Here is a 22,689-nt window from a genome sequence, read left to right on the forward strand (position 1 = left end):
TGTTTCATTATAGTTTTGTGCCTATAGTAGTCCTAGGTGCACTGGTGAAATTTAGTCAAATCTGGAGTAGTTTTGACAGAGTTAAGCTCACTTTTTATTTTATGGTCAAGTTTACACTTTTCGACAATTTTGATCAATGGCTAAACCTGATTTCACTTGCAAATTGGCAACATGATGCCTCGAAGGAAAGCACAGAGGGAGTGGACTGTGGCACCCTATGAGATAACCGATATCTCATCAAATGAGAAAGCTCACCTCACTGAACAAGTACTTGAAGCAATTCCGGCAAACATTTTCATTGAAAGGTTCCAAGCCACAGACGGAGAAATTGTAAAGACCACCATCTTTCCCCGGGAAATGTGGACTTTGCACCAGAAACCAGAAGTGCAAGCAGGGGTTAGGTGCCTGCAGCTCGACAATTTCTTAAGACTACCTTCTTGGGGAACAGATTTCAAATGATCTCACGACCTCATAAGTACAATTCAATACAATGGGGAAGCAACTCTGACAGACAAGGATGGGGCAGTTGTTAAGGTAAAAATTACAGCTAAAATCATCAATGAAGCCCTCCATCTACCGTAGGGAATGCACAATCTCTTGCAAAAAACGAAGGCAATTGACAATGATAAAGCCTTTTTGAACCAACACGGCCACAAGCTGACATATCAAAACCTGATATATTCAAAAACGGAACTGCCATTGTGTCTTATATCACAGCATTTCAAGGTGCAAAAGCCGCCTAGATATACTGAACACTTGTTGCATATGGCGATGGGTTTGGTTGAAGGCAGGGTGGTCAGTTGCGACTTTGGAAACTACCTTCTTGACAAGATTGTGGAAGAAAACCTAAAGGGCAGTCAAAGAAGTAAATCTTACATGAACGGAGGACCCATGCTCACACGAATAGCCTATCCAACATTGGGCATGATTGACGATCTACCACCTGCCCAAGCATAGATAGACCTAATCCACAGGCCCAAAAGAGCTCTGAGACCAGTGGCAGGATCTTCTACAAGGCCAAATCCTGGAGTCAAACAAACTAGGCAAAGTGTACCTCTAAGGGATTCTGACAGTGAGAAAACAGATTTGGATGCTCGGAGTAGCCAAGAAGAGGGATACCACCCACTAGATACTCCTTATGAGTACCAGTCTTTGGAGGAAGAGAAGGATAGCCCCTACACCCTGGGATATACTCGGTTAAAGAAAAAGGCTACACATTTGGCAGAAGCTATCCCCATCACTCATGCCAGGAGGACAATGGAAGAGGCTCAGGCATTGAGGAAAAAGCTCCACCAACAAAAGAAGAACAGCAGCAAACCCAAGAAACACAAGTGGATGATGAGAAAGAATATAATGAAGTAGTGAATGCTCTGTTCATACGCAAGCAAATAGAGGCCTTGGAAAGGATCAAGCAACAAAAGAGGAAGGAAGTTGAAGAGAAACAAGAAAGTGCCAGCACCATGCAACAACGAATTCACAATGAGCTCAAATGAAAGATGGAGCAGCAACAGCAAGAAGAATCAAAGAAGCAACGCATCGATGATATAGAATCATTTGACGAATTTGAAAACAATAAAAAGGAGAAAAGTATCTTGCAAGGAGAGGTACAACACGAGACACAGGAACAACAAGATCAAGACCTTAGTTCTCCCAAGGATACTGAGACAATTTCAGAGAGGTCATAACAAAATAAAGGAGAAAGTTCAAAGAGTACAAAGAGAAAACTCCTAGTGTGGAGAGCGCTCGCTACTGCTGCACGCCTCCCCCTGCTGCGCCATTGATGCCCCCCTCCCCCCCCTCGTGCTGCCTCCCGTCCCCGGCCTGTCTTTGCGCGCATCTGCCCAGCCCAGCCCGCCCGCCCGCGTGCATCATCCCAACCCGCCCCACCTGCCCTTGAGTGCATCATCCCACTGCCCTCACCTCGCGCTGCCCCCCAGCCCGTCTACTTCCCCCTTCTCGCGCCGCCATCCCCCCCCCCCGTCTTCGTCATTCCCGAAGGTTCTTGCACTTGGCTCTGCAACATTGTTTCTTCAGAGAGTCCTCGGCGTGCTCGATTGCAGAGTCTCTTCACCGTACATACGCTTCTTTTCCACAGCAGTAGACACAAATGGAGGCTCCAGATCCACCACAGAGGGACTCATCCGAAGCCCCCTCACCCGACCCCGTTGAGCCCACCATTCAACTTGCTCTATCGCCGATAGATCAAGCGAGCCTAGCCACTGAGGTTGAGTGTTTGCAAGCAACTTCGGTCATCTGCAAAATTATCGGCACCCGTCCTAGCAGAGGAGAGCTGCGAGACCTTCTCCAGGCCTGCCTTCTCGCAGAGGTGGACAAGATCTTGGATGTCCAGATTCTCGGACGGGGGTACTACCAGATCAAGTTCGAGACCTCCGAGATGGCTTCCAAGGTCATAGCTATGAGTCCACTAGACATCCGAGCATCACACGCCCACTTTCGACAGTGGAAACATGGTTTTGACCCGACTTCGGATGTGCTAGTAGAGGAGGCAGACATCCCCATCTCAATCTGATTTTTGGGTTTACGGAGGGAGTACATACCACTTCTCTCCAGGATTGGCTCCACCATCGGGACTGTCATGGAGACACCTCGTACGGCAGCATCAGTAGCTTTCAAGGTGGATGGCATCCCCTCAGTTTGAGTTTTGGTCAGAGATACCCACACGCTCCCGAAGGTCATCCTTCTGCCTCGAGTGAGTGGGGGTTGTTTTAGACAGAGTGTGGAGTACTCGGGTCTCTCGAACCAGTGCTTCATTTGTAGACAGATGGTCCACCTAGCGAAGGCCTGTCCACGGAGGAGTCCACAACCTACACCTCAGCCTTAGCCCCAGCCTGCCAAGGCTTGGGCCGCAGCCACAGCCAACGGCACAGCGCACAGATTCAGAGCCACCCTCCGAGCCTAGGGCTCCAGCGCAGGAGGGGTGGCATCACGCCCGTGGCTGTGGACACCAGGGGCCACAGCAACTGCCTGACACTCAGAGTGGCCCTCAGGTGCCTACTCAGCAGCAGTGGGTTCCCACGGGGAACCGCTTTGGTCCTCTTGAGCAGGAGGAGCCCCCTACACCAGCCTCCACCTCCACTTCACCCTCGCCAGCCGACCCCCCTTCAGAGTTCCCCTCCTCCTCCTCATCCCCCCCCCCCCCCCCCCCCCCCCCTCTGCTCCCGTCCACTCCCCACCTCGCCCCTCTACCTCTGTCACCCCACCCCGCTCCTCTTCCCCTCCGCCCCCCCAGCTCCTTCTCCCCCCCCTCCTGCTCGAGTTCCACAGTCGACTCAGGAGACTGGTCCCTCGCCGATGGCTAGGAGATCTCTTGGCAGCGCCTTTGCCACGAGTTGCCTAGCGAGAGAGCGTCAGCCCTTCTTGCTGCCCCCTCTACAGATTCAGACATCTTCCCTTGTAGCTATCCCTCGTGGTCTGACGAGCATTGACCTCTGATGCCGCTGGGATTTCTTCGACTACGGGTTCACTCGCTTTCTCGGTGATTCCGCAGCAGACCACGAGGCAGCCTGCTTCAGGGTCCATGCTTTGTTCCTCGCCGCTAGGGGGACAGAGGCCTTGGACTCTGCAAATGGTTTCTCCTTCCCCATCTTTGGTAGGACCAAGACAGAGTGGTCCCTCGACTCAGTGGTGGGATGGTTGCATACACAGGTTCTTGAGTTCTCTCACCACATGGGAGAACTTGGAGTTACAGATTTGTTGCAGACTTTGTGGCCACTGGCCAAGTTTGTGGTGACACCCCTAGACTCAGCAGGATGTAGGCACATTGTGGTGTACTTTTTTGCTGATATGCAGTGTTTTCCTTGCTATGTATACATACATGAGGACTCCTGGACAGAGGAGGTTGCTTTACGCACGGCTCGCTCTACTTGGGCTTGGGCTAGGAACTCACTGTAGTCTCTCGCTCCCCATGAGGATCATCTCGTGGAACATGCAGGGACTAGGTGGGACCCAATTTCAGCGAAAGCGGGGTCGATTGCGTCAGGGGCTTCAACGTTGCCTTGTGGGAGGAGAGATTGATCTCCTTATGCTTCAGGAGCACCATCTATCTGAGAGCCGCATTCGACGATGTGGTCAGATTTTGCATGGACGATATGATACCTTTTGGTCAGCTGCTTTTGGACCTGGAGGCATCCAGGGTGGGGTATGTATGACTATTGCGGACTCATTGCAGCAGGTCATTGTGGGCAGAGGGATTATTGTGCCAGGCAGGGCTCAGTGGATTACTATGCAGGTTCAGGGTGGCCTTGTGGGCTTCCTGAACATCTATGCGCCCAATGTGGCGAGTGCTTGTGCAGAGTTTTGGTCACAAATTGTTGAGTCTTTGCCACAGGCTAACCATTGGTGTGTAGGAGGGGACTTCAACATGCTGGAGGACCCTTCTAATAGGATTGGAGGCAGCCATGCTACTGTGCATGTAATCGAGTTAGCAGCTTGGGAGAGGTTGTGTATGACTTTGAGGGTCTCGGATACATGGCAGCACTCTGGCTTTGTGAGGCCTCCAGAGAGTCTTGCCTTCTCTAGAGCGGACCGCGGAGTGGGAGGAGTGAATCTATCACGGATAGATCGCTTCTACACTAGTGACCACTTTAGTGACTTGGGGGGATCAGTGGGCATCCTGGCAGGGACATCCTTCTTGGACCATGCACTAGTGATCCTCACAGTGGCAGACAGGCAGAGGAGTGGGAGCACGATGCTTCGCATCCCAGAGCGGGTCTTGTTGGACTCAGGACTCAGAGAGAGGGTAGAGGCTCTCTAGACAAAAGGCATGGACAGCCAGGCTCTTCCTGCAGACAGAGTGGCCTTAGGCCTAGCTCAATTTAGCCACTTTTTTCTCCAGGAGTCTCTGGCTCGACGGGCTGCAGCGAGAGAGGAGGAACAGTGTCTAAGACAAGGCATTGCTTCACTACAGATGATGCAAGAGCAGCATCCAGACAGTCCATGGTTGGAGGAGCAGTTACAGCAGGCTCGACAGGAGCTTGCTTGCACAGAGGAGAGGTGTCATGAGTTTTCCTTTCACCGACAGGAATCTCAGTGGACTCAGGTGGGTGATAGAGTGACAGGTGCCTTTTTTGAGACAGTGGGACCTCGGCACTCGCATGCCAAGGTCAATCAGTTGAGGAGACCCAATGGGTCAGTTGTTTGTGAGCCCAAGGATATGCGTGCAGTTGCTACTAACTTTTACCGTGAGTTACTGTCAGCTGAGGCCCAGTCAGAGTGGCAACATGCATGCAGGGAGAAGGTTTGGGCACAAATGCCTTGTCTTGTGACTGAGAAGATGCGCCAGAGGCTAGAGATGCCTTTTCATCTTGAGGAGCTGCACACGGCTCTTAGGGCCCTCCCTCGTGGTAGCTTTCTAGGTGAGGATGGGCTGACTCCCAGCTTCTTCTTGGAGTACTGGGACCTGCTTGGCCCGGATCTTTGTAGTGCCTTTTAGTACATTCTGCACACAGGAGTGATGCCGGATAGAATGAGTGAGGGCCTGATTTACCTCATTCCAAAGGAGGGTGGCTCCTTGGATGAGATTCGACAGTGGTGCCCCATCACCATCCTCAACTCAGCCTACAAAATTCTTGCCAAGGATCTGTGTTTGAGGATTCAGCCACTTTTGGAGAGCCTTATACATGGGACTCAGACAGGTTTTGTCAAGGAACGCAGTATCCTTGACATCTTCACTTTCTGGGAGGCTTCTGCCCTTGCACGGCTCCGTGGGGAGGACCTTTTTATTCTTCTTCTCGATTTTGAGAAGGCATACGATAGAGTTGACTAGGACTTTCTAGAGGGCACTCTATGCAGGATGGGCTTCTCAGATGCTTGGATCAGAGGGGTGTCAGCTTTGTACAGATAGGCTCACAGTCAGGTGCTTTTGGCATGAGGTAGAGGTGAGCGCTTCATGCTCACATGATTGGTCAGACATGGTTGTCCTCTTGCCCCCTTTATCTTTCTGTTCTATGCGGAGGTGATGAGCATATTTTTGGTGTCACAGTAGGTTGGTCTGAGGGGCTTAGCACTCCCTATATGGGGAGATGAGCTGCTCGACGTTGAGTTTGCCGACGACTCAGCCTTGTACTTAGAGGGCCAGGAGGCATTGCAATCTACATAGATGTGAGCAAGATTTGGAGACTGTTGCAAGTCAGCAACGATGGATAGCGGCCACCACTACATCAAGTCAAATCCCCGCCATTTTGTATTAATTTTTTGCTCTAAAACCGAGCTTGTAATATTTTTGCTATTCAAATGTAAAGGGTTTATCTTCTGGGGCTGTGAGCTTCCAATTTGTACTGATTCCCAACTCAAGCACACAATTGATTATTGAGCCATGTATCTATGGGAAACCCTCCTCCCACAAGACCTAAGTATAAAGGTCAAAATGAAGGGTTTTTTAGGATGGATTTTATGAGTTAAAAAAACTCTTTGTGCGATCAGCTTATCTATTTATTTTTTTTTGTGCATCTTCTTTGATTGCTATCTTGTGTTGCACGAGTCGCATTGCAGAACCGAGACCACAGGCGCGTTCAGCCCATCAAGCTCTTTGATTCAACGCCAACCATTCGCCACGAGATGCTACTTCACGAGCATCGACCTACGGACTTACAGGTGAGTTTTAGGGAGTTTAGGGTAGATTTCAGCGAAACCAACCATAGAGTAGGGTAGCTCTCCCTTAGACCCAGCTGTAGAGACCATCTGGGACTGTTTCTGACAACTTCCATTTTGTTGTCAAACAGTAAGCGTGTTTTTTGCTAGGGTGCAAAATTCAGGTTTGAGGGTCTAGGTAGCTTGGGGACATGTAGGAAATTGCCTACGGTGAGTTTCATGTCAAACCGAGGTCATTAGCCCAAGGTTTAGCTTAGTTTCGTGACGTAGCAGGTTCTTTGCAAATTTGGGTATTCCCGCACACACAAGACTTAGAGATATTAGATGACCATTCCATAGGTATTCTACAAGAGGTTGACACCCTCTTGGCGCGCCTCCATGCCCTAATCGGGTCAGTGACGTCCCTAGTTGACATCTTTATATGTTGAGTAGGTTCTCGCTTGCTACGAGCGACACTCGAAAAACAACTGGCGCCGCTGCCGGGGACAAGCTACCTAGATTAGAGTGGATACCTTAGTGTGTGGTTATGGCTGTACAGAAAGAATCTTTCATTACTTTGCCAAAGTCGAGGTATCCTTGGCTTTGTTAGTCTAGGATAGGTGAGTTTCTTGCCGCTGTCATTTTTCATTTAGAGTATCATTGTAGTTTAGTGTAAAAGTTGTGTTTTCAGCATTCAGTAGCTTAAGAGTGTTTGTCTTAGTGTGTGCCAAAAGTGCATGTTAGGTCAAGCACAAAAACATCCAAAAAAAAAAACACCTAAAAACTGCTTTTTCTTAGGATTTATACCATTCAATGTTTTCTTTGTTGTTTTAGGGTTCGAATAAGTAGGACACATGTGTGGAGTGTTCTGGATGTGAAAGGTTCAGTTTACTTTGGATTTGCCCGAGGTTTGTGTGTTTGGTGCTGTAAAGTGACTAAAGTGACCTAGAAAAGCCATCTTGGTGTACAGAGTTGGTATTAGTGTCCAAAAGCACTTAAAATCACCTCTAGTAACCACAACAAGTGTCAGGTACCAAAAAAGCTGCAATCTGCAAGTCCAGATAGTAAGCGCTCTTACTGTCTCCACACCCAGATTTGGCCAACTGACCAAGAGAAAGCATGTACACATGTTGTAGGCTCAGTAACAAGCAAGTTTGTGTAGTTATAATCCAAATTTGATGTGTTTTGGTCTTGTCAAGTGCTTGGTATACACAACAAAATTTCCAAAAGTGACCATAACTCAAGCCAGCAAGCCCACAACCCAGGTGAAGACTCCAAAAGGTGAGTATAAGCCCAGGTAAGAGGTTCCTATTGCTAGGAGTGTCAAAATACATCCTGTGAGCACAGAAAGTGCAATACTGTCCTCCAGACAGTAAGCGCCCTTACTGTCTCCAGTGCCCAATTTGTGATATTTGTCTTCCCACCTAATCTATACATTGAATGCATGTATATATATAGTCTCTATACTAAGAAATACTTCAAATAGATAGTAAAAGTGTGTAAACTGCTTGCAGGGTGTACCAGGAGCCTAAGAGCACAGCCAACTGGAAGTAAGGTAACTTTCTAGGTTAGTGCATCCAAGGTTAAGCACATTTCATATTTTTGAGGTCAGGAGTTGTAGTACCCTCAGGACATAGACCACTTAGGGACCAGGTGAGTCAAGTTTCTACGGAAGAGAGTGTCAATCAGACCACCTAGGTATCCTTAGCCCAATCCCAGAGGATTACATCTCTGACACATCATCAGAAGATCTATACTATCAGACCATGGCAGGGGGACAACCATCAGTGAACTTCAAAGAGGGAGTTAACTTTATGGGAGAATCCTCCAAAGACCATGAGAGACCTCCAGCAATCTTGCTGTATGCCTATAACAATGGACAAGATGCCTGAATCTTCAAGGATTCTATAAACCATAGCTGCGTTCAAATTGGAGATAATCCAGTTGAATTACAGTATAGGGTCCTGGCCACTTATGATGGCAAAGGAGGTTATATGGATGAACAGGGTGCTTACTACATGATAGTCAAAAGCCCTGATGTCGCGGACAAATGGGGATGAAATGCGTCCAAGACGAAAACTGATGATGAGGTTGAGGAGAAACCGCCTCTAGAGGAAAACAACAATAGAACCATGTTCAGATCTTTCACCACTAGAAGGCTTATGTCCGACAATCCTCGATGGGGAATTTACAAAGCCTTTCCTGAAGAAACCGCTGCGTACTATGTCAATGAGGATGTAAACGAGAAAGAGGCTACTTCGGATAAGACTTTGTACGTCTACCTCTTGAATGAAAGCAAATTCTTAATCGTAGACAAGTTTGGTCAGGAGTACACGCTGACCTCTGCTACAAAGATGAGTAGGTATACATACTTAGGGTTACCCATTATGTACCCTAAAGTAGCAGAGCCCGCAGCAAGTGCACCGCCTACAATCCCAGTAAGAAACTTAATGGACGATGACATCCTAAGACCAATCCAAGTAGAGAGGCAACCTATGCAGAATCCTGGTCAGACTAGTTTCTTTGAACCTATTCAAAAACCATAATTCCACACGCAACAAGTGCCAAACATGAGTGGATATTCGTTCCAAGTGGGAACAAGGAATCCACCACACGACGAAGAACTCTCCGGAGGAATTCATCGACAAAATGAGACAAACAGAAACTCAGGTAGAGCTACTCAAACAACGCAAAATGTAGCTACGCCACAACAGAGAACCACTACTGCACATACAGGGGACACTATACAAGTACTTGGGACACCAACTGTAGGATTCAGACCCCTAAGGCCGCATCAAGTCGCCAAATGCATGCCGTCTAAATATACAGGATCTGGGGATCCATATGCCCATGCTTCTGCCTTTAGACAAGTGCTGAGAGCAGAGCAAGTACATGACTTCCATACGCAATATGAGGGATTTGGATTGACCTTAGATGGTACTGCTATGACTTGGTTCCAGCCATTAAGTAAGAGCTCATTCTCTGACATAGAGGATCTCTTATCTGACTTTGTCCAAGAATTCACCAAACATGGGATAAAGCATGACACAGTCTCACAAATATACTCTTTCAAACAACAAGAGAAAGAGAAAGTAAAGGAAGCCGCCTTGAGATTGAAGCAATATGTGGAGAGGTGTCCTCCCAGGGAGATCCTTGAACAAGAAAGGCTAGCCTTGCTCTTCATAGAAGGGTTACTAGACGAGAATCTCAAGAAGGATTTGCATATTCAAGATGCCAAACATTAGACGAGGTTATCAAAGAAGCGGTATACCTGGTCGACAATTGCAATATATATGGAGAATCCCGAAAGGATTCTGATACCAGGTCAAGCGACTCGAGGGTGACTACCAGTGTTGTGAACACGGGACCAACAACCCCTGTGCGAACCGCTAGAGAAATCGATTCCCTTATACACAAACTCCTTGAGCGTTTCAACAATGCTGCGTTGGCACCTCAACATGTGAGACAGCCACAATTACGCTTATGTATCATCTGTGGAGGGAGTCATCCCACAACCCAGTGTCATGTGATGCAACCTCAGCCACGTGACCAACCTAGACTGTGGCAGCAAAAGTGGTATGAAATAGAACAAAAGTGGACAAATCATTCGACGGAAGAATGCTACCACCAAAGGGGATATGTGAGAGAAAGGCAGTACCAGCCAAACCCTGTGTACCAGCCACAACAAGGGCAAGCCATTCCTCCGTATCAGATGAATAAGGCACCACCACCACCACCTAGATATGCCACAGGACATCCGGATGTTCAGCCAGGGCTAGAAAGAGCAAAACCTATCCTTGGACATCAACCACCACTGTTAGGGGAAGCCCAGACAGCAGTCAGGTACATGTATACATATCAGCCAATAGAGGAAAGAGCCTTAGTGCCTACACCACCCTACCACACGAACGAGAACTATGGATGTGGTGAAACTGTAGAACTCAGTACAGGAATCTTACCACCAGTTACATTCCACAATCAAACACTTCCATGATGTCTAACGAGGGAGTGAATGTGGGTCAAGGAACTTTGATGTTCATAGCTAATCAGCAGGGAGGAATGAAGCCAAGATCTTATCCTCCAAGGCAAAATTTCACCCCGCAACCTCCTCAACAACCACCAAGACCATTGGGACCATGTTACAAGTGTGTGGAGATCATTTGATGAACAGTTGTCCAGTGGGTGAACAGAGTATCAAACCTCAGTGTAATCAATGCGGAATCACCCACTTGTATAACGACTGTCCAAACGAAACCCACAATAAAGGAAAAGCGACCATAAGTAAGATTGGAGTGATACCTTCTTCGAGTGGATTGGAGACTGAAGCGACTGTACCTGTCAAGGCAGTTACACGAGCTCAAGCTAAGGGGAAAGAAGGTGAGAAAAAGGATGAAGGCCAAGAGAGAGCTAGTCAAGCTCCTAGTCGAAGGGTAGAAAGACGTAAAATTTGCTCTAAGGAGAGAGCTATAAATCATCATAAATACAAGACTGTATCTGCTAAGCTTGCAAAAGCTCAAGAGCAATTGCAACAGCATCTTTCTGGAGTAGCAGGCTGATTCTGGGGAAGCAGAACCAAACAAGATAGACAACACGAATAGCTAGGAAAAGAAAGATAAGGAGAGCAGTAGCCTAAGTTCAGGTGGATCAGTCCTGGTTGAGAAGGTGTGTGAACCCTTAGATGCTATAATAAAAGCCTATGAAGCCAGGATAGAAACGTATCAAACTCAGGCAAATCAATGGCTGACTTATCCAAATGCGGAGCTGGAGAAACAAAGGTTCGAAATGTGCAAACAGTTGATCCAAACATCTCAGGCATTATTATAAAAGCCTCCTGCGATGCCAGTTGAGGAAAGGATAAGTCAACAACCTCCATTTGACCTAAAATCTGATATACCTGAGGAGGTGAATGTTCCAGAAGCTAGCTTCAAGGAACCAGAAGAGAAATCTGATCCACAAGTAAAGATTGAAGAATCGAGGGCTGAAGAAGAGAGAAAAAGACAAGAGTTGGACCATAGAGTGGTGGAAAATAGCACAGACAAATCCATCTATAACGAACCACCCATGGCACCTGAAGTCAGAGATGATTGGCCTCATAAATTGTGGGAGCTAATCAAAAACGCCAAAGATGGAAGCATGACACTTGAGTCAGCTCCTCTAGAGGAAGTTGATGTAGAACGCCAGATGCCCGATCTAGATGCTGGGTCGATGTATGGAGACATAGGGTCAGAAAAATCGTCAGAGAGCATCGATGAAAATCTTAAGGAACTCCCTGCTTATCAAGGCGAATATGAAGCCAAGTCTGACATTATGATCCTTCCGTCTCAAAGAAAGTCATTCAAGCCAACCTTAGACTCTAACGCGCTTCATGAGTTGTTGTCCACGCAAGTGAGATGCACTTTAACGTTGGCAGAGTTGCTCAAGATACGACCACATATGTGGAAAGAAGTGAGCACATGCTTAGAGAAATTGGGTCTAAAGGATTCGCAAGAGACGCTTGAAGCAGAGTTGGGTGACAATCAAAAGACAAAAGCTAGTGTCAAACCTGTACCAGTAAACAAAGTTGGAGATTACTGTGAAGGTGAGAAAGGCAACACGATGCTACCACTGGAGTTCAATGACGTCAAAACCATGGCAATTTTGGATAGTGGAGTAGGTGTAGCCATAGTCACAAAAGATTTTTGGGAGAAATGGGGAAAACCAGCACTCTGAAAGACCAGAATGAAGCTACAATTAGCCGATGGTTATGTCGAAAGACCCTTGGGAATATTGGAAAAAATCATCGTAACATCATGTGGTATAGAATATGAGCATATGTTCGCAGTAGTTGATTTCGGTGACAGGAATAACTATGAAGTTATTCTTGGAAGACCCTTCATGCACCAGCTCATGATGATACAAGACTGGGGCTACAACTACCTATATCTTCGCCACATGGACAACATCACAAGGATAAACCTCGAAGATTACTCTTATCGTGATGTGCAGCGAACACCTGTGGAGGATTTTGACTCAGCCACAGCAGCTAATTCCGAAATTCAAGCATTTCTGGTCGAAAAACCTCAACTATGGATGTGCGGAGCTTCAGACAATGGAAGCTTGGATAGAAATGAGTGCAAACTGGAAAGAAGTGTAGTGGACGATGCATATATTACAGAGCCATTTCTAGAAGAATCCTTCAAGCCTTTGGAATGGATGCAGATCTTAGCTACACTTGATGTAAGCACTAACGAGACCACTCCCACAAAGTTTTGTGACAGTGAAGGTTTGGACTTAGTCCCCCTACACATGCTAAAAGCACTTCACACGATAGACAAAGGCAATGAGGAGACTACAATGGTCAATGAAGTCGATGAGATAGAGAAGCAAGTCCAATGCCTGACAATTCAAGACGAAATCTCTATCAGGGACTTAACTCCTTGCTCTTCCTCTCCAGAGATGATAGACGGCACTGAGTCAAAAAACGAAGGGATCCAACGAGAGTGCCTCTTCATATAAGATGTAGATGACGAACACTCGAGTGGGAAGCATAGTGATTCTGAGGATGAAATGAGGATTCCTTTGACGATACCTAGACCACCCCACTATAAATTGCAGCACTACAAGAGGAAGATTTAGAGAAAGTACAAGAAAACCAACCCGATGCCGGAGCTAGAAAGCGAATTACAGTTCTTAATGCTAGTCAAGGCTGAAGACTACATTAAAGATGGGGTAACGGGGATGTATTTCAGAGAAACAAAAACGAAGAATGAAGAATCATCCACCTAAAAAATAGCCTGAGGCTAAAAGCAATATTTCCGCTAAAAAAGCACGACGTGAACGACGACGAGAGAATTTAGCCAAGAAAAGATTGCACACCAATGAATAATGGACCACAGACCTATCAAATAGCAAAGAAGGAAGCAGTTCAGTGCAGGATGGAATCAGTGTTCCTTCCCACTACAAGTGATATACTATTCAAGATAGGCGTATATGTTTGGAACAGCCTATTCGAGAGAAGAAACAAGTCGGGACATCATATGATGGTCCTGAAGAAGGGAAGAGAATTGATTTGGCAAACCCTGGAGAAGAGCCTAAACCTGCCTACATTTCCACGGATCTTACTCCAGAGGAAGAGTAAACATTAATCGATGCCCTTAAGGAGTATAGGGATGTTTTTTCTTGGTCTTACAAGGACTTGAAGGGTGTGGATCTTGTTATCTGTCAGCACTCAAGTCATTTTGCTAACTCCAGAAATTCTTGAGAGGGTGCATGCACCTAGTTGTCAAAAAGCTACAGCCAAATTTATCAAAGAAGAAGCTCAAGAAGAAGCATGGCTTCGACAACTCAAATGAAAGCAGCAGCAACAGGGATTCAACAAGCAAAAGTGGACTCGGATGCATCAGATTACTCTTTTTGATCTGGATGATGAAGATGTTGATCCTTGCATTCCGATTGAAGTGACCCTGGATAAAGTTCCAACCTATGCCTTAGTGGATTCAGGAGCTCATTACAACTACGTCACATATAGTTTCTTTAATCAGCTGACAGGTGATCAGTTAGTGCCGAAATTTCACTGCTGTGAAGCCTTCAATAATGCAATTATCATAACCAAAGGCTGGGCGGAGATACCCTTGTATATCAATGGCCTGCTGTGCACTCATCAATTTCATGTGTGCAATGTTCAAGATGATTATTCCCCCATCATATTTGGTACAACCTGGCAAAGGAGATACAATGCTTATTTGCACTGGTCAGGTAACCAAATGTACTTTCAAGCAGATGGAAAGGTCAGCAAAGTGTTTTTTGCAAGCGAGGACGAGGTCCCTCATCAGCAACTACGAGAAAACAATCAAAAACTCCTTCCTCCACCACCTGCACCTGTTTCAGCAACTGTACAACCATCACAGCCAAAGGAAACTGCTGATGCTGCATGTCAGGTTAGCATTGAAGAACCAATGTCACAACCTGCACTTCCTCACACCAAAAAAAGGCCTCAACATAAATCCGGAATTCCACAGTTACCTCGCCCAACATACAAGCAAGTTTGGTGGCCAAAACAATCAAATCCACAATCTCCACCGCCAAAGCCTAGCCAACAACTTGTCTGGAGAGCGAAGCCACCACTAGTGCCCAACACATCGACAACATCCAACAAATATAGGTGGACTCCAATCAAACCTGCTAATGTCATTACTCCTATACAGAAAACCAAGCAGGTCTGGTGGCCCAAGCAACCCAAGCCAACAGTTGATCAACCCCTGCTGCCAAAAGGCAACCACACGGCAATCACAGCTACTCAACAATCCAAACAGTACACCCGAGCCCACCCAAGCCCACCCACCGCCCATGCAAATCAAACTCAAAAGTCCTATTCACTACAAACAAGTTTGGGTTCCTAAACAGCCCACCAAAACTGTCGTCTCGTATAAATGGCAACCCAAACGAAAGATTCCAAACCCAAAACCGGCTACATCCAGGTTGCAATGGCAACCTAAAACACATCAACAAGTACTCAACACGTCAACATTGGTCAAACCACCACCAGTTCTGACCATGTCCGAGAAACTTAGTCTCTTGAAAGCATTCTACCACTTGGAAACCTCGCCAGCAGATGCCCTTAAGCAATCTGCTTAAGACCCTCATCTTGCACATCATTAATTTTTCCATGCACTGACCGAGTATGCATGCATAGGTCTAATTACACGGCCTTGCATAGGCACCAATGTTTTACCCATGCACAGCACCACTAGTATGACACAATGTCGTCTAGGAGGACTTCAGATAGGCGGGGGGGAGGCATTCCAAATGTGGACCCAAAATGATGATAGGGCAGTATATTCAAATGTTTTCCGACTTATTTTGTGTTTTATTGCGAATTTTCTTGACCAAGTTTGCATTTTCTTCCCTGAATAGTGGTAAAAAAGGGGAAACTGCCAGATATATACCCCTAGGTGTGTGTAAATATGTACAAAATTTAGTTTTTAGCTATCTTAAATAAATACGAGATATCGGGACATCCTATGATTTTTCGGATAATTTTTGGAGTGATTTGCTTCTTCTTTTTTTTTGCTATTTCTTTGCTATTTTTCTCTTTTTATTTTCTAATAAATAGTAATAAGCCGCCAAAAATAAAACAGAGATACAAGAAATGTTTCCTAATATTAGGAAACCCACAGGAATTTTCAGAATGGATTTCCAATGTCAACAGGTCAGGTTGTGGAAAATGACGGAAACCATATTTTTAAAGCGGAAAGGCTCAAAGTGCAAAAGTAATGGAATTTGGCCATACAGTGTCCAAATCGCAATTTTTTCGATCCATAAGTCATCTAACATGTGAGTTGGGACTAACCATGGGGGTGATTGCACTTGCATATCCTAAGCCCCAGGTATGTATACCCCAAGCCCTCATTTCTAAGCTCATTTGCTACTTGTCCTTGTGAAAGAGAGCTTGAGAGAGCATATTGCTACCTTCTTCCACCTGCCACATGCTTCCACATTGCAATCATGGCTACCATGAGGGGTAAGTACGAATACTTTTCAAGTCATTTGATGCTTGTTTGACTCATTTACAAGCACGTAACAAGCACACACAGGGCTGGGAAGGCACAATCCCGTAGAAAACACAGCAGACTCCAGAGACCACCAAAGGCTATAGGACTTCACAGAGACCTCAGAGATAGGTCTAATAACAATGCCACGAAGGCATATGCTAACCTGAAAGGCGGAGACCAACACAGAGTCAGCAGATGGCTGTGGGAGTCTGGGAAGACACCACACCCAATGTGGATGTCAAAAATGACAAGTGACCACACCAAAAGGTTGTATAGGGCCTAGCTACAATCTCCCAACACAAAACTCCAATTGCATGTCACTCCTGTGATCCCCCAGACAGTAAGCGCTCTTACTGTCTCTAAGGGATTTTTGGCCAATTTCTCAACTTTGAGCACATATGCACCTCAAAATACATCAATATACATGCATTTGACCCACAAAATCACAAAAGCCCCATCCTTAGACCAAAATCCAAGCTCATCAGTCTGCCAACATCAATCCTGGTAAAGAAACCATGATACCCAATTCCAAGTTGAGAGCCAAGCTCCACAATTGCTTCTTAGAGCCTCTATGAGCCATCCATAAAGCTACATTCTCAAAAAGTTCAAAAAATGCTCAAGAGACAGTAAACGCTCTTACTGTCTCCCATGTCTAGACTACTACCAAAGTTCCAGATAGCTCCTATACATCACCACGATTACATTGGCTAAGCCTCCTACCAAGTAAAAATGCAAAAAACCATCACTTAGCCATTTCAGTCACCAGCTAGACAACTCTGGACCTACTGTTGCCAAGGAGCATCACACTATCAAATTCATCACATCAAAAATCATCAAATGATTCCTTCCAGCTAACCCTAGTATTACAGATCAAAAAAACCAGCTCCATATCACTCTGGAGACAGTAAGCGCTTTTACTGTCTCAATGCCCAGAAGTTCACTTGCACCCCATCAAAAGCTGTATCTAGCCTCATTGCACAACATTTGTGAAACCACAAGCACTATGCATCAAAATTTCACTAAGTTACCTACTTATACAGATCACCTACCATCTAGGGTTTGCCATGTCTCATGGTATATTGCTCCATATTACACCAAAATTGGGAGTACACTCCACATGCATTGTATTACATGCCTGTGCACTCATTGTCACCTCAAAGTGCCAAAAACACCTACTGGAGACAGTAAACACGCTCACTGTCTAGTGTTGCTAAATTGTCAGTTTTAGTGTTTTGGGCTTGCAAGCATGCTTTATACATATATTTTGAGTGTTACTTGCATTTGATGATCATCAAAGATTCAGTTGAAGCTCCTATCCAGCACTCTGACTAGACACTGACAACTTTCAAGTTGGTGGTCTACTTACAGGGAAAATGCAAGAAGAAAAGAGTCTAGCCAAGAGACCCAGAAGAAAGTCCATCAAGCAAGAATTAGAAGAGATGCCACCTTATACTATCCTGAAGAGGACAATGAAGGAAGAGCAACCACCTAACTAAAGAGAGAGCTTTTGGAAGCACACAGTGCAACCATATATGAGGGAATATTCAGAACCCCAGACAACCAACTGGTGGATGTCCCCCTAACCCCAAGAGAAGTCTACGGGCTCACCAGCCAGCACCAAGATGACTTGAAAAAAGTGGATCTGCATAGATATTTTGAAATGGAGCCGTGCGGAGTAGATTTGCAGAGAGCTTATGAGCTTGTGCACACATTTCAAGCAGATGGAATTGCCCATATCACCAATATGGCCAATGAAAAAGTCCAAGTACACATAAGCCAAGAAGTTATTGCAGCTGCACTGAACCTGTCAAACACGGGGATGCCAATGAGGGCTCGACATGAAAGAGAGCCAAATACATTTGTAAAGAGGGATTCAGCCGCTACATTTGATAGCATTATCTGCCAGAGGGCTCGGCTCCCCACCCGGATTTATCAGCACTTCTTCCATATTACAGATAAAATACCGCCCCGCTTCACCACCCCCAACCATGCAGTGGCTACTACATTCTCATGGGCTTGCCAACAACATGCCCCTGTGGATATATATCATCCACAGTACATTCATTATAATCTCCTTCACCTCCGAAGAAAGGGCCCTGCCAAATATTTAGCTGCACCCGAAGTTCTAACAAGAATTTCATATGAGGCCATTGGGGCCACAACTCAGCTACCACCTGCTCCCTCCCAAAAAGATTGGTTACAAGATATTGATTCCTCTAACGACAAGCCACCCAAGACGAAGTCTAAGCCAGTGAGGGCAGGATTAAGAAGGAGGTTAGTGACAGTGCAAGAAGAGGAGGAAGAAGAGGAAACACATCATGAAGCCTCGCAACCAGAAAGTGATTCCGAAGAGGAAGAACAAGCGGGAACCTCTTCTAAACCACAACCAACACAAGCATCAGAGCCGGAGACTGAGGGAGAGGAAGAAGAACACACCCCATTGATGACAAGGAAAAGGAAAATACCTCCCACATCTCCAGTACCAGAGGATCCACTACAAAAGAAGGCTCGCCTTGAACGCCTAAAAGAAGCATACAAGAAGCAACAGGTAGTAGCCGGTGACCTTGAGGAGCAATGGAATCCACGAGAACCACGCGTCAAAAAGCCCTCAGTCACCATGGCCGAAGAGGACCTCCTTCTCAAAGCATATCTAAAGGAAGAGGAGGAAAGACTTTCCAAAGAGAGGATGGAAAGAATGGAGGGCTCAGCAGCATATGAACCACTTGTAACATAACAACAGCCTCCATCTCCTCCTCCACAACCTGAAGATCCACACATCTCAAAAGCACAACCTACACAAGCAACACAAACAGAGCCTGAGATAGCTAAAGACGAAGCTCAGAAGCAAAATCAACATTCAACTCAATTGAGTGGAGAAATTGCCGCAAGAAAGGTATCTGTCTCTGTAACAAGAACTCACATACTAAGTCAACAATATGCAGGACTTGAAAGAGAAGGAGAGACAGAGGTCCAAAGTGCTCCAATTATTGTCAACCTCGAAGATGATGAAGCGGCTCCGCCTCCAAAGGAAGAAACTGTCAATCTTGCTATGCCAGAGAAGCAAAAAAAAGCAGAAAGTCTAGCTCACACACCAATAGTTGAATCATCAAAGGCACGAGAAGACACATCTGCAGTACCACTTATATTCCACACTCCGCGAGCAGTGGTCCCACCGCCGATGCAGACCTTCGGTCAAGGCTTGGACTTCTTTGCTTCTCATATTACAATGATGACCGAAAGAATGAAGCATCAGGCCAGGCAGCTTGAGCAAGAAACAGCTACAAAGAGCTTGCAGCTTGAAAAAGCACTCCAAGAAGTAGCTCAACTGAAAGAATAGCTAGCCAGCACTAATGATGAGCTAAGAAAACTACATACTCAGTTTATAGCAGAAAAGGAGCTGCATCAAAAAGCAAGACATGAGTATAGTGAACTCAAATTTATGTATGATCTGGGCACGGATCACATCACTTCCTTAAAGGCCCAAGTCCAGCTTCAAAGTGAACTCGTCGACAAGCTCAAAGGCTATGTAGCAGCTGAAGCCACCTCCTCCTCAGCTCAAATAGCTATGCAAGAAAAAGATCAGAAAAACCAAGAGCTTGAGAAGAAGCTAAGGATGGAAGCCTTCCAGAGAGAAGAGCTAGTAGCTCAATCTATGCTACAAAAAGACCAAATCCTTCTAGAAAAATGCAAATTTAAAGCAACAGTTGGCACTCTTACAAGCTTCAAGTTCACGGCCAAATATAGCGCCTACATCTACCAGGCCTGAAGCCAGGCCACTAGAGACAGAAGGGACTGTACAGCAAGAGATGCCTCCAGAGGAACCAATATCTGCACCTGCTACAGAGCCAAGGCCTACTACAGCTGAAGCAGCAGACAAAGAGCTTACATTGAATGAATTGGCAGAGACAGTTAAGAGAGCGCATGGAGACCCTCCATGAGAGGTATCATTGGAAGAGCCTAAGCTGGGAGCAGCGTATACTACACTCTGTAAATGTCGCTCACCTGACTCCCCATCAGATAAATGAAGCTTGGTATGTGCGCATGCTTCCCTTTCCACTGATGAAGTTTGAATCTCTTGATTTCAAGCAGAGTATATTAGCTGAGCTTAAAAGAACAGCAGAGGAGCAGCAGGTGCCGGAGAAAAGTCTTGAATCTACATGGCGACAGAGATGGCTTAAGAAGCATCCAGAATTTCTTATCCATCAAGTCCACGCACCTAGATACATTAAAGAAGATCCTACAGCCTGCCCCTATCCACGAGTATACACATGGCAAGAGTTTGAGCACTTTCAGAAGGAGCATCCCACTTGGATGAACTATCCACTACTGCCAGCTCCTAAGCCAGGTGACTACCTTACAGAAGAATATATGATCAGATCATTAACTGAAGCTGAGGAAATGTACAGAGGTCTCCCAGACCTATCTACAGGCATGCTAAGGAAAATATGTCGGATGCTACTAACCTGTATACAGGTATACCACTAGACGAAGTTAACCGACACTCCCTGGTTGGGTTTTTTGGAGGGTATAAGAGGCCTATACTATGATCTATCCGGCCAACCAGATGAAGTCATTTTGCATGGATTTTTTGCTCGTCTAATGTTTTTTCCCAGCTACTACCTCCAAACATTCGAAGAGGCTTTCTACACCGGATTCTTCTCCTATAATTCAAAGATCTTCAACATCGAAGTCGCAGACCTTAGAGCAAGATATGTAGGTTATACAGCGATCGAGTTGAAGCATGGGATCCAGAATATCCCACTATCAGCCATTGAAAAGGAGAAGAAGGCCCAGTTCAAAGCGGCCCTTAAGCTTATGGTAGGGCGCAAATTAGAAAGATGTCCACTCAATTGGACAGATGAAACGCCAAGCGCTTAACACACTCCACAACAACCCCATGTCGAGGACAAATTGGTTTAGGAGGGGGGGAGTGTTGCAGGTCAGCAACGGTGGATAGCGGCCACCACTACATCAAGTCAAATCCCCGCCCTTTTGTATTAATTTTCTACTCTGAAGCCGAGCTTGTAATATTTTTTCTATTCAAATGTAAAGGGTTTCTCTTCTGGGGCCATGATCTTCCAAGTTGTACTGATTCCCAACTCAAGCACACAATTGATTATTGAGCCATGTATCTATGGGAAACCCTCCTCCCACAAGACCTAAGTATAAAGGTCAAAATGAAGGGTTTTTTAGGATGGATTTTATGAGTTAAAAAAACTCTTTGTGCGATCAGCTTATCTATTTACTTTTTTTTGTGCATCTTCTTTGATTGCTATCTTGTGTTGCACGAGTCGCATTGCAGAACCGAGACCACAGGCGCGTTCAGCCCATCGAGCTCTTTGATTCAACGCCAACCATTCGCCACGAGATGCTACTTCACGAGCATCGACCTACGGACTTACAGGTGAGTTTTAGGGAGTTTAGGGTAGATTTCAGCGAAACCAACCATAGAGTAGGGTAGCTCTCCCTTAGACGCAACTGTAGAGACCATCTGGGACCGTTTCCGACAACTTCCATTTTGCTGTCAAACAATAAGCGTGTTTTCTGCCAGGGTGCAAAATTCAGGTTTGAGGGTCTAGGTAGCTTGGGGACATGTAGGAAATTGCCTTCGGTGAGTTTCATGTCAAACCGAGGTCATTAGCCCAAGGTTTAGCTTAGTTTCGTGACGTAGGAGGTTCTTGGCAGATTTGGGTATTCCCGCATACACAGGACTTAGAGATCTTAGATGACCATTCCATAGGTATTCGACAAGAGGTGACACCCTCTTGGCGCTCCTCCATGCCCTAATCGGGTCAGTGACGTCCCTAGTTGACATCTTTATGTGTTGAGTAGGTTCTCGCTTGCTACGAGCGACACTCGAAAAACAGAGACCTTCTGTTGTGCATCGGGCGCCCTGATCAACTGGAGAAAGAGAGTGGCTTTCTCGGTTGGCAGTGCTCTTGTGCCAGATTGGATGCCAGGAGAGGGTTTCAGGTGGATTCCCCCAGGGACTGCAGTTCGTTACTTGAGTTGTTAGGTTGGTTTGGACTTGTCCCCCGAGCAGCAGATTGCTCCTCTTCTCTTGACCATCAGGAGAAAGCTGTTACATTGGAGCTCATCACGACTCTCACTGGCTGGTAGAGTAGTAGTTGCCAACCAGGTGTTGTTAGCGACTATGTGGTACATCACTTCTTGTTGGATCTTCTCCAGTTCTTGTATTAGCCAAGTAGAGAGGCTGATCAAGAACTTCCTTTGGTCAGGTCGTGACACTCAGATTTCCCGAGCCAAGGTGGCTTGGTCGGTCATCACACTTCCTTGTTCTCAGGGAGGGCTTGGGATCATTGATCCAGCACAGCAGAGCAGAGCCCTTCTTGGGCAGTTCGTCGTCAGAGGACTTCTTCCAGGCGAGGAGCCCTGGAAGGAGTTCTTGCTGTAGAGGCTTTGTGCCAGGGTGCCTCACTCATGAGGCCCTTGGCAACCTTCAACCAGATGGATCTTTACAGAGCTGCGCCGAGTTGGTTTGAGCAGGAGACTGGAGGACCGCTTCGCTGTGAGTTTTCTTCGATCCGAGGGAGCTCTTACGGCGTGGCCT

General features: G+C 46.1%; 2 pseudogenes; both read left to right on the forward strand.

Moving 5' to 3' along the window:
* The first annotated feature begins 13,961 nt into the window (after positions 1-13,961).
* Positions 13,962-14,694, forward strand: LOC147456214 (uncharacterized; annotated as a pseudogene).
* A 4,041-nt stretch (positions 14,695-18,735) lies between these two features.
* On the forward strand, positions 18,736-20,996 carry LOC147456215 (uncharacterized; annotated as a pseudogene).
* Positions 20,997-22,689: the final 1,693 nt, after the last annotated feature.

This window comes from Adiantum capillus-veneris, chromosome 6 (genome assembly GCF_014529385.1).
Source record: "Adiantum capillus-veneris isolate H3 chromosome 6, ASM1452938v2, whole genome shotgun sequence".
NCBI classification, from domain to species: Eukaryota; Viridiplantae; Streptophyta; class Polypodiopsida; order Polypodiales; family Pteridaceae; genus Adiantum; species Adiantum capillus-veneris.